The sequence below is a fragment of the Ranitomeya variabilis genome, chromosome 1 (genome assembly GCF_051348905.1).
Source record: "Ranitomeya variabilis isolate aRanVar5 chromosome 1, aRanVar5.hap1, whole genome shotgun sequence".
Lineage (NCBI taxonomy): Eukaryota > Metazoa > Chordata > Amphibia > Anura > Dendrobatidae > Ranitomeya > Ranitomeya variabilis.
In genome coordinates, this window is record NC_135232.1 from 687483155 (window position 1) to 687494736 (window position 11582).

At 47.2% G+C, this 11582-nt stretch overlaps 1 protein-coding gene across 1 annotated transcript in view; it reads right to left on the bottom strand.

The window, feature by feature from the left end:
• Positions 1-11575, bottom strand: part of ZBTB25 (zinc finger and BTB domain containing 25) — a 33095-nt gene extending 21520 nt beyond the window's left edge. Inside the window, exon 1 of the mRNA XM_077266075.1 lies at positions 11433-11575. The gene's annotated coding sequence lies outside the window, so the exon portion shown is untranslated. The remainder of the gene's footprint in view (positions 1-11432) is intronic.
• Positions 11576-11582: the final 7 nt, after the last annotated feature.

Sequence of the window (11582 nt, forward strand, 5' to 3'; positions counted from 1 at the left end):
TATAATGCTTCAAGAATGCATGCGGACTGGACGAATCCGCAAACGTGCAGGCGTGTCTTGTTGACGCCTGGTGCCTGGAACCCACGATAGACGGGGAGATAGGCTGTCATCTAACACGGAAGGACTACTGGATGGTGAAAGAATACACCAAGCTAAATGGCCGATGGAGACGGCCAAACCCTTCCTGTAAAAGTCAGGAAGCCTTCCTCTTACCGGTAGGAAACCCAAGATACAGTGTCCAACCTTCGGAAGGACGCCGTCCTCAAGACATACCTACTCAGAGCACTTGCTCTGTCCGGAATATGGGGACCTCATTCCATTTTGTGGAGTGGTGCCAAAAGAGATGAGGGAGGAACTATGCCCTCATGACAGTAGTAATACAATACCACCTTGGTAACTAGGGACAGGGAAGGCTTGAGGACAACCTTGCCTTGAAGGAAATAAGAGAAAAAAGACTGAAAAAGACCCGTTAGCACCGAAGACTCGTCAGGATGAGGATATAGCCGAGAGAAAAGGGGGCAACCTTCCCTAATAGAATAGATCCCAATGATCTAACGGTATGCAATAGGGAAGAATTACATGTAAAAAACATCCTGCGAGGTGGTCCCTACTTGCAGTTTTGTTGCAGAAATACAGAAAGCTACCAGCTCCGCAAGTGAACTGACGTGGTCAATACGGATGTCCGAGGATCACTGGGGCCCTTTCTGCTTCTGAAAAGTTTTCGGAAGTGGAAACTGGTACCACGGAATAACCGGAGCATGCAGTGCGAAGGCTCCTGGATCTCGAGGCCGAACAACCAACTCCAGTACGCCGGCGATCAGTCAGGACGCTATCCGAGCTACAACTGTAGAGCTCCAGTGAAGGCGGGTCTGATGGAATACTTCCGGTGAAGTTCCCACTCACTTGAGGTGAAACCCTGACGACTAAATATGTTCGCAGCCCAGAGTTCTACTTCTGGGATATGAACTGCCAATATCACCGAGTGATAGATCTCGGCCCATGTGAGGTACTTTGGCCATGGTGCTTGAACGTGGGTACTCGCTAGATGATTGACGTATGACACAGCCGTGGCGTTGTCCAATTGAATTCGGATGGGTTGACCCGCCATAAGGAGTGGACCTACTATAGGACTACCCTTGGAATCTCCAGAGCAATGATCGGGAGAAGGGGACTGGCATTGGAAGTTACTAGTAACCATGGAACCGGGAGAAAAAAACTCCGGATGAAGAAGGAACTCAGAGACTATCGTCTGAAAGGCTGCTTGACTTGCTGAAAACTAACGGAGCAAAGGAAACTGTTTCCATTGTCGTCTCCGGTTTTTTTTTTTTTTTTGAACCCTCCCAGCAAATCGAATGAAATGAGGGGATGAGTGAGCAAGAGCGCGAGCTCCCGTTGAAAAACCATGACCTTGTCCGGAGGGAGATATACCACCCTTCTGGAGGAATACTGGATCATCCTCAAAAAGGATATCTGCTGGGCTGGAAATGAGGAGTTGTCTAAGTCTAGCCACCAGCCCAGGTAAGAGGGTATCGCAAGAGATATAGACGACTTAGCATAGTCCTGCAAGGGTGGGTAAACAGTCGGTCAAACAGGATAGGACGACCACGCCTCTAGGTGCAAGATGACAGCCACCATGACCCTTGCGAACACCCTGGATGCGGTAGCAAGGCCGAAGAACAAGGTCGTGACTTAAATGCTATTCACGAATGGAAAAGCAAAGGAATTTTTGAAGAGGTTAGGCATCCCGAATGTCGATGGATGCCCGAAACTGCACCTTCTTTGTTGAAGTAATGGCTGAGCGGATGAGACTCCATTCGAAGAAGAAGAAGAACCTTGTGAAAAGATTGTTAGAAGTTTGAGGTCCGGAATCGGTCCTACTTATCGTTCCACCTTTTAGTAACCAAGATCCCTTAGATCTAGACTGTCCTGGACAACCCTTTCACTGTTGGTCGGGGCTGCGGAAACGTACGATTGTTCGTTAGTCTCCCGCTCAAGAATATGATTGACCAGCTGAACTGTCTTCAGGAAAGGGATACTGGTGTGAATCAAAGTAGTTAAGGGCTCTAAGCAGGAGACCGTTGCTCTAGCATCCATGCGGCGGATAGGGAGGTTAAAGGGCTGAACCCGTAGTTGCCAAACGGAACAAACCAGATGTGCTATTTGACAGATCGTGGCATTTTTAATTAAGGACATATCGGGCAGGGATACTGGTAGGTAACCCACAGGAGATTGTACCCGGTTAATCTGCCGAGTGGCAGAATGCGCCGCTGCTTCCAGCAGGTCATTGCAGAGTTAAAAAGTAGGAGCCTCGATCCACCATCCTCTTAACAAGGAAGTGGAGAGGGAAATTCGCCTACTTGCATCTTCTGTTAAATAGTGGTGATGCAGAGGGGGGTGCTCAGACGCCCGAAAAAAAGGATGCCTCTGTACATCCACAGAGTGCAGGTCTCCGGGTGGACAGGACAGGCTGTCTGGCGTTAGGCCTGGACCTTCGAGTGCCCGTCTGTTGATGGTGTGGGGAGACCGGCGCCCTTTAAAGTGCCTGTCGCCCTTAAAAATCAGACCAGGCATAGCGTCCCGCGTAGAGGCTTCTGTCCAGTGAATCGCATATCCGTACTGGATTGCAAAAGCTCTACGAGGGAGTTTAGGCTGAGGGAACTAGTTACACTGGGATAAACTGGGCTCGGCGGCAGAGGGCTCCTCAATTATGACCAGTTTCGGATTGGTCATGGTGCCCTCAAGACCAGGGAATACTGGTCGTGTGCCGTTAAGACCAGGGAAAACTGGTCGTGTGCCTTTAAGACCAGGGAAAACTGGTCGTGTGCCTTTAAGACCAGGGAAAACTGGTCGTGTGCCTTTAAGACCAGGGAATACTGGTCGTGTGCCTTTAAGACCAGGGAATACTGGTCGTGTGCCTTTAAGACCAGGGAATACTGGTCGTGTGCCTTTAAGACCAGGGAATACTGGTCGTGTGCCTTTAAGACCAGGGATTACTGGTCGTGTGGCTTTAAGACCAGAGAATGCTGGTCGTGTGCCTTTAAGACCAGGGAATACTGGTAGTGCGCCATTAAGACCAGGGAATACTGGTCGCGTGCCTTTAAGACCCGGGAATTCTGGTCACGCGCCCTTAAGACCAGGGAATACTGGTCACGCGCCTTTAAGACCAGGGAATACTGGTCACGTGCCTTTAAGACCAGGGAATACTGGTCACGTGCCTTTAAGACCAGGGGATACTGGTCACGTACCCTTAAGACCAGGGAATACTGGTCACGAGCCTTTAAGACCAGGAAATACTGGTCACGTGCCTTTAAGACCAGGGAATACTGGTCACGTGCCTTTAAGACCAGAGAATACTGGTCGTGTGACTTTAAGACCGGGAATACTGGTCATGCGGGTTTAGGTAAAATCTCGCAGCGAGCGAGAAGCGCCAATTTAGGGGACGGAGCTACAGGCACGACGTGGGCGGAGCCTCGAAACTTCCATGATAGGCCCCAGCCGGGGCGTAAATTTCTGCAGCCGGCGTCAGCGTAAGAGTTAGGGGTGGTCACCCGTTGCTCGAGAAAATTGAGCGCTTCCGCGTCAGGCGCTAAGCGCCAGGAAAAAAGGCTAAGCCGCCTTGAGGCGACACAGTGCGCTTCTGGAGGTGCGGACTACACATCGGCCGAAGCCGGGAGCTAAATTTGTTAGCCGGCTGGAGCGTTACCTCAGGGAGGTGGTCACAGGGAAGTCTGAGACTGCCTGTCAATATCCCGCTGCAGAAGCCCATTGCTGGCAGGATCCACTTACCAACGGTGCGCGTCCCGGCATGGAGCCGCCGCGGATGTCAGGTATTGCAGCGTGGACGGTGCAGGGGTAGAGAGATAAACCTCAATCCATCATCCCTTTGTTAGGGAGGTGGAGAGGAACCGTCCGCCTCCTTGTCCGCTTTCACAGTGGTGGAGGCTGCCCGGACCATGGAGGGGGGCTTCTTCCACGAAGTTCAGCCCATCGGGACCATGAAAGCACCTCCGCTCCTGAAAGGTATTTCACTGCGGCCTAGTCCGGCTGCAAAAGCCGGGGACTAAATTTATGGAGCCTGCCGGTGGAGCGCGTCGGCGGGCCGCGCCCGAATGATTGCCGCTGGCGTACCGGCCAGTGGCACCCCCAAGACCGTATCTTCCAGTCAGGCAGCGTGAGGAAGCATGGCCCCCGAGATCTGCAGGGCGCCTCTCGTCCCAGACGAGAAGCGCCGATATAGGGGGCGGAGTTACGGCCGTGGGAGGGATCTGCCCACTGCGGCCTACTCCAGCTGAAAAGCCGGGTACTAAATTTCCAGCCTGCCTGGGGATGCGCGGCGGCCGCAACGGAGCGACGCTAACCGCCGCAGTTCCCGACCGCCGGCGCCTGTCCCCAGGGGCTCTGCCGAAAGTACCGCCGGCGCCTACCCCATAGAGGCCACTGCGGCCTACTCCGGCTGAAAAGCCGGGGACTAAATTTCCAGCCTGCCTGGGGATGCGCGGCGGCCGCAACGGAGCGACGCTAACCGCCGCAGTTCCCGACCGCCGGCGCCTGTCCCCAGGGGCTCTGCCGAAAGTACCGCCGGCGCCTACCCCATAGAGGCCACTGCGGCCTACTCCGGCTGAAAAGCCGGGGACTAAATTTCCGGCCTGCCCGGCGGTGTGAGGTGGCGCGGCCGCAAAGCGATCCGGAGCGCAGGAGGGGAACTCCTGATGTACTCACAGTCCGGTAATGCAGGTCCCCCTGTCCCTGCGCGCTCCATCCTCATCTGCAATCCCTTTGGGCTCTGCCGCAAGCATGCAACGCCATGTGATGTGGGCCTTGTATGTCGGGCCACCGGAGAGGAACATTAGAGCAGGCTCTATGTGCTCGCCGTCTTGCAGGGGGAAGGGAAATCGGGACCAAAGATGGAAACCCGTTGCCCGAGTAAAATTTGGCGTGCTCCCGCGTCGCAGGAGAGGGACGGGGAGGTATACTCGCCGTGCTCGCCTGTTGCTGGTTCGGGGGAGAGCGGGTCCCATAAAAAAGGATCCGTCGCCCCCTTCACTCCGTTGAATAAAAAATAAAAATTTACAGAAAAATAAAAATTAAAATTAAAATAAGAAAGTTGGGGTCTGAAAACAGACCCAAGTGCCTCCTACAGACACTAAGCAAGAACTGGTTAGCTGAGGGCCAGCAGGAGGGTGTATACTGCAGGGGAGGAGCTAACTTTCTTTGTATCACTTAGTGTCCTCCTAGTGGCAAGCAGCATAACACCCACGGTCTGTGTCCCCCAATGAGGCGTAGGAGAAAAGAACCGGGACCACCCCTGGGTGAGTATAACCTAACCTCTTTTTCTTATCTTTCAGGTTACATCGGGGGCTTATCTACAGCGTTACAGAATGCTGTAGATAAGCCCCTGATGCCGGTGGGCATAGCTCACCTTCGATTTTGGGGGTGACAGGTTCCCTTTAAGTCTCCTCATCTCGGCATGCTAAACATGTCACTCTCCGCAAGGAGAAATGTTGCTACGGTACTTGGATCACAATCAAGAGGTACGGGACTCTTGAGGAAAAGAAATCTGGTGCTCAAGAAGGGTTCCACCCTATGCATATGAAGAAGACGAGAGATACTTGGCACTCCAAATCTTTATTCAGGCAATCCAAAAGGTGAGTCATGTTTCAGCCTTATAATATGGGCTTTCATCAGACAGGATGTGAGATGAAAGGCCACCACGTTTTAACGACTCTCTTCATATGCCAAGCCAGATTCTTTCTGAATGGGGAGATGACATGCGGCTTGGCACATGGAGAGTATTGTTAAAACCCCAAGTTTGATGAGAGCCCATGTTGAAGAGCCGAAATGTCACTGTCTCACTTTTTAGATTGCCTGAATAAAGATTTGGAGTGCCATGTATGTCTCATCTTCTTGCTCAAAAATGTCAGACATCACTCCCGGAAAGAACTGGAGAACATTTTCCATAAAAAATTTGCAACTTGCGTGATTGATAATTCAGCAGCAAATATCTGAAAACCCCAAACCTGGCCCGCCATGGCTAACATAAAGCAAAAAACCAAGGCAAACTCAGAAAAAAGTGACTGTAACAAAAAGGTGCAAATGAGGAATGCGAAAAATTATTTTTAAAATCTGACCAGTGTCACTTTATGTGGTAACTCTGGAATGCTACAACAAATCCCAGTGATTTTGAGATTATTTTTTTGTGACACATTATACTTTATGATAATAATAAATTTAGGTCGATATGTTTTGTGTTTATTTATAAAAAAATATCAGAAATTTGAGAAAAATTTTTAAAAATTTGCAATTTTCAAACTTTGAATGATTATGCCTTTAATGCCGGGGACACACACAACATATAAAAATACGGTCCGTTTTACACGGACGAGAATCGCACAAATGTTTACAAAACAGTGATCCGTGTGCAGTGCGACGATGCGATTTCCTCACATCAAATTATCCGTGTGTCATCCGTATGTAATCCGTACGGCGATATTTTCTCGCCGGCTTGCAAAACAGAAATAGAATGGATCCATGGGCTCAAATATTAGTAAAAACATATATACAGTCTAAATATATAAATATATAGTCCAAACAGTCAGGAGTGGCGCACTCAACAAGAATAGGTGCCCAAAGGAAAAAATAGTGATATATAGAAGAAAAAAACTGCCTCCTGACACCATCGGACACATGCCGGCCACCGATTACAGCACCACTAAAGTTATTAGCCTTATGGCTAGTGATATACCCTATGAATTGATTACTCTATACAGACTTCCTTGAAAAAGGCACTGTTTTGCCGAAACGTCAGATCATTTTTGATGTCTGTTGGTTATTGAATACCGGCCGAGTGTTGCGAATAAATATTCTTTCAAAGTCAATCTACTGTGGATCAATTTTTGAGTGCCAAAGGTTTTTCTTCTATATATATATATATATATGTCATTGAGACACATATATATACATATATTTATATTTCATATAGCGCTAGATAGCAGAAAAGCCGGTAATTCAATTGCCGGCTTTTGCTATCTCCTTCCCAAACCCGACAGGATATGAGACATGGTTTACATACAGTAAACCATTTCATATCCCTTATTTTTTTTACATATTCCTCACTACTAATGTTAGAAGTGTATGTGTGCAAAATTTGGGGACTCTACCTGTTAAAATAAATGGTTAAATTGCGGAAAAAAACTGGCGTGGGCTCCCGCGCAATTTTCTCCGCCAGAGAGGGAAAGCCAGTGACTGAGGGCAGATATTAATAGCCTAGGGAGGTACCCTGGCTAAAAACATCTGCCCCCAGCCACCCCAGAAAAGGCACATCTGTAAGATGCGCCTATTCTGGCACTTGGCCACTCTCTTCCCACTCCCGTGTAGCGGTGGGATATGCGGTAATAAAGGGTTAATGTCACCTTGCTATTGAAAGGTGACATTAAGCCAGGTTAATAATGGAGAGGCGTCAATAAGACACCTATCCATTATTAGTCCAATAGTAGTAAATGGTTAATAAAACACACACACATTAGGGAAAAATTATTTTAATGAAATAAAGACACAGGGTGTTGTAATAGTTTATTATACTTTCAATCCAATTGAAGACCCTTGTCACCTGAAACAAAGTTAAAATAAAAAAACAACAATATCCCATACCTTCCGTCGTTCAGTCATGTCCCACGATGTAAACTCATATGAACTCCAGCGTGAGAAAAGATTCAGAAAAATTCCCATGCTGGAGTTCATATGAGTTTATACCAGCAGGTGGCACAGAACCGCAAGTCTAGGTAGCTACCTTCCCCTGCTTCCCATTCATTCCCGAGATTTTACAGTCAGGAGCACAGCTGCATTAGCAGAGCTCCTGGCTGTAAAAAATCTTTAACCCCTTCAGATGGATTTACATTGTGGGACAAGACTGAACGACGGAAGGTATGGAATATTGTTGTTTTTTTATTTTAACTTTGTTTCAGGTGACAAGGGTCTTCAATTGGATTGAGAGTATAATAAACTATTACAACACCATGTCTTTATTTCATTAAAATAATTTTTCCCTAATGTGTGTGTGTTTTATTAACCATTTACTATTATTGGATTAATAATGGATAGGTGTCTTATTGACGCCTCTCCATTATTAACCTTGCTTAATGTCACCTTTCAATAGCAAGGTGACATTAACCCTTTATTACCCTATATCCCACTGCTACACGGGAGTGGGAAGAGAGAGGCCAAGTGCCAGAATAGGCGCATCTTACAGATGTGCCTTTTCTGGGGTGGCTGGGGGCAGATGTTTTTAGCCAGGGTAGGGGGGCAATAACCATGGTACCTCCCTAGGCTATTAATATCTGCCCTCAGTCACTGGCTTTACCACTCTGGCGGAGAAAATTGCGCGGGAGCCCACACCAGTTTTTTTCCACGATTTAACCCTTTATTTTAACAGCTAAAGTCCCCAAATTTTGCACACATACACTTCTAACATTAGTAGTGAGGAATATGTAAAATAATAAGGGATATGAAATGGTCAACTGTATGTAAACCATGTCTCATATCCTGTCGGGTTTGGGAAGGAGATAGCAAAAGCCGGCAATTGAATTACCGGCTTTTCTGCTATCTAGCGCTGTATTAAACATAAATATATGTATGTCTCACTGACATATATATATGTATATATATATATGTATATATATATATATATATATATATATATATATATATATATATATACCTATACTATGTGTAGACATTAATTTTATTTGTTCTATTCTAACCTGTGTGATTTTACTGTACACTGCGCTGAATTGCCGGCTTTTCTATAGAACACCGGTCACCGGTGTGCATTTCTCGCAAGTCACACTGTTGGTCCGTGTGTAATCTGATTTTTTCTCGCCCCCATAGACTTTCAGTGGCGATTCTCGGCCGAGATACGCTGACAATCGCAGCATGCTGCGATTTCACTCGGATCCTGAATACGGCCGAGAAAACAACGGATAATAAAAGCTGCCCCATAGATTAACATTGAGCCGAGCGCTATGCGATTTTTTATCGCATTGCACTCGGCCGTATTACGGTCTAGTGTGACTCCGGCCTAATCCAGATAGTCATACCACAGCAAAACAATAACATTTCCCACATGTCGACTTTACATGAGCACCATTTGTAAAATGCTATTTTATTTTGTTAGCAGGAGGTTTAATAACGTAGCAGTAATTTTTCATTTTTTCAAGGAAATTTACAAAATGTATTTTTTAGGGACCTATCCATGTTTGAAGTGCGTTTAGGGGTCCCATATATTGGAAAACCCCCAAAGTTATACCATTTTAAAACCAGCACCCCCTGGACATATTGAAAACTGCTGTCAGACAGTTTATTAACCCTTCAGGTGATTTTCAGGAATTAATGCTAAGTGGCATGACAGGAATGAAAAAGTGTATTTTTACCATCCAAATGTCGCTGACTTCTGAATTTACTCATATGGACGGTGCAAACACTGATCGAAGCTGATGCAGCAAGTTGTCAGCTATAGTGTCAAGCCAACAGCTGCTGCAGTGTCACCTGTATGGGGAGGCTATTCTCTTATCTCAGGTCAGTAAAAAGACGTATTGGCGGTCATTAAGGGGTTAAAGTAAAATATTTCAGACACCCGTATACAGTGCAACCGGTGAGGCCAAATGCTCGATTTGCTGCTCATTTTTGGTGATGGAGTGAAAAAGTCGGAAATGTGAGGTAAAATCACATGTGGAGACTAAGAAAACTGTTATGTATTTTATCTCTTTTATATATAATCCCTTGAAGGTAGGCTACTTTCACACTAGCGTTAACTGCATTACGTCTCAAAACGTCTTTTTTCAGAAAAAACGCATCCAGCAAAAGTTTTTGCTGGATGCGTTTTTTCCCCATAGACTTGTATTGGCGACGTATTGCAACGGATTGGCATACGTCGTGTCCGTTTTACGACGGATGCGTCGAAATTTGGCCACACGTCGTCGGCAAAAAACGTTGCTTGTAACGTTTTTTGTCTCCGCCTAAAAAACGTGTCGCGACGCATCCTGCGGCATACGTCGTTGGCTACAATGGAAGCCTATGAGCGACGGATGCGTCGGGACACGTCGTACGACGCAATGCAGCGCTGCAATACGTTTTTTTACACTGAGCATGCTCAGAAGCTGGATTTTGTTGCCAATTGGCCAGACACCCCCAAATCTATATAAACCTGGCCTGGGCCTTCAACCCCACATATGCCAGCAAGACCCAGAGAGAAGACTGCCAGCCACAAGACCCCAACCAGCCACGTATATAAGTGCCACGTATATAAGTGCCACGTATATAAGTGCCACGTATATAAGTGCCACGTATTTAAGTGCCACGTACTATAAATACTATAACTACGTGGTTATACGTGGCACTTATATACGTGGCACTTATATACGTGGCACTTATATACGTGGCACTTATATACGTGGCACTTATATACGTGGCACTTATATACGTGGCACTTATATACGTGGCACAAATACGTGGCACTTATATACGTGGCACTTAAATACGTGGCACTGAAATACGTGGCACTGAAATACGTGGCACTGAAATACGTGGCACTGAAATACGTGGCACTGAAATACGTGGCACTGAAATACGTGGCACTATGACTGTCAGAAAATGTTCATTAAACGGTTAGGGGTGAGGTTAGGGGTAGGGATCCCTTTATCATCATCCGTAGTTCATTAATCGGATGTATCCAGAGTCGCCTCCGTCTCCGTTGCTGCAGAAGCATCCTCCGTTTTTCCGCTGCCGCCTCCTTCTCCCGCACTATGATATCCAGGCGATTCGTCTCAAAGATAATGTCGGTAACCAAACTAGCAATGCTCACAAGAACACCTTCCATCGCTGCCACAAAACTAAAACCCTCAAAGATGGGCTGTAAAAACAGTAACTATATAGTTTTCCATATTTTCCAGTAGCCAATCAAATTTGGGAGCCTCCCATTTTAAAAACGGATCAGTCGTAAAAACGGATGCAACGGATGGTAAAAACGTATGCAACGTATGCAACGCATCCAGTATTTTCGACGGAAACGTTTAACGGATTTGCGACGGATCCGTCGAAATGCTGTATGCGTTGCATACGTTTTTCACTTTTTTGACGCATCCGTTTTTTCGGCAAAAAAACGGATTTGCGACGTAATGCAGTTAACGCTAGTGTGAAAGTAGCCGTAGTGTGAAACACCTAGAAAAAAATAGTACATTCTGCAGATATTACAGCTAGAAAAAAAAAACCCACACACAAAAAGGAAGCAGTGTGGTAACAACAAGCCCGTGCTGTCTGTCACTATCACACACTCGGCCATGTTGTCACTGCGGCCAACAAGCCCCGCCCGCTGCACTTTCCCGCCCTTTCGAATGGAAAATTCCACAGGAAGCGAACGAGAAACGGCTCCCAGCGCTTACCCACAATGCCCCGCTCCCCGTGCTCTCCTATACGCGCGCAGTACAGGCTGCAGCTGCTGCTGGAGACACCGGCTGGGCGGGCAGCTCACGGCCTGGGCTGTGACGTTCTCACGTACGGACGACGAGGAGGAGTGGGAGGAGGAGGAGGAA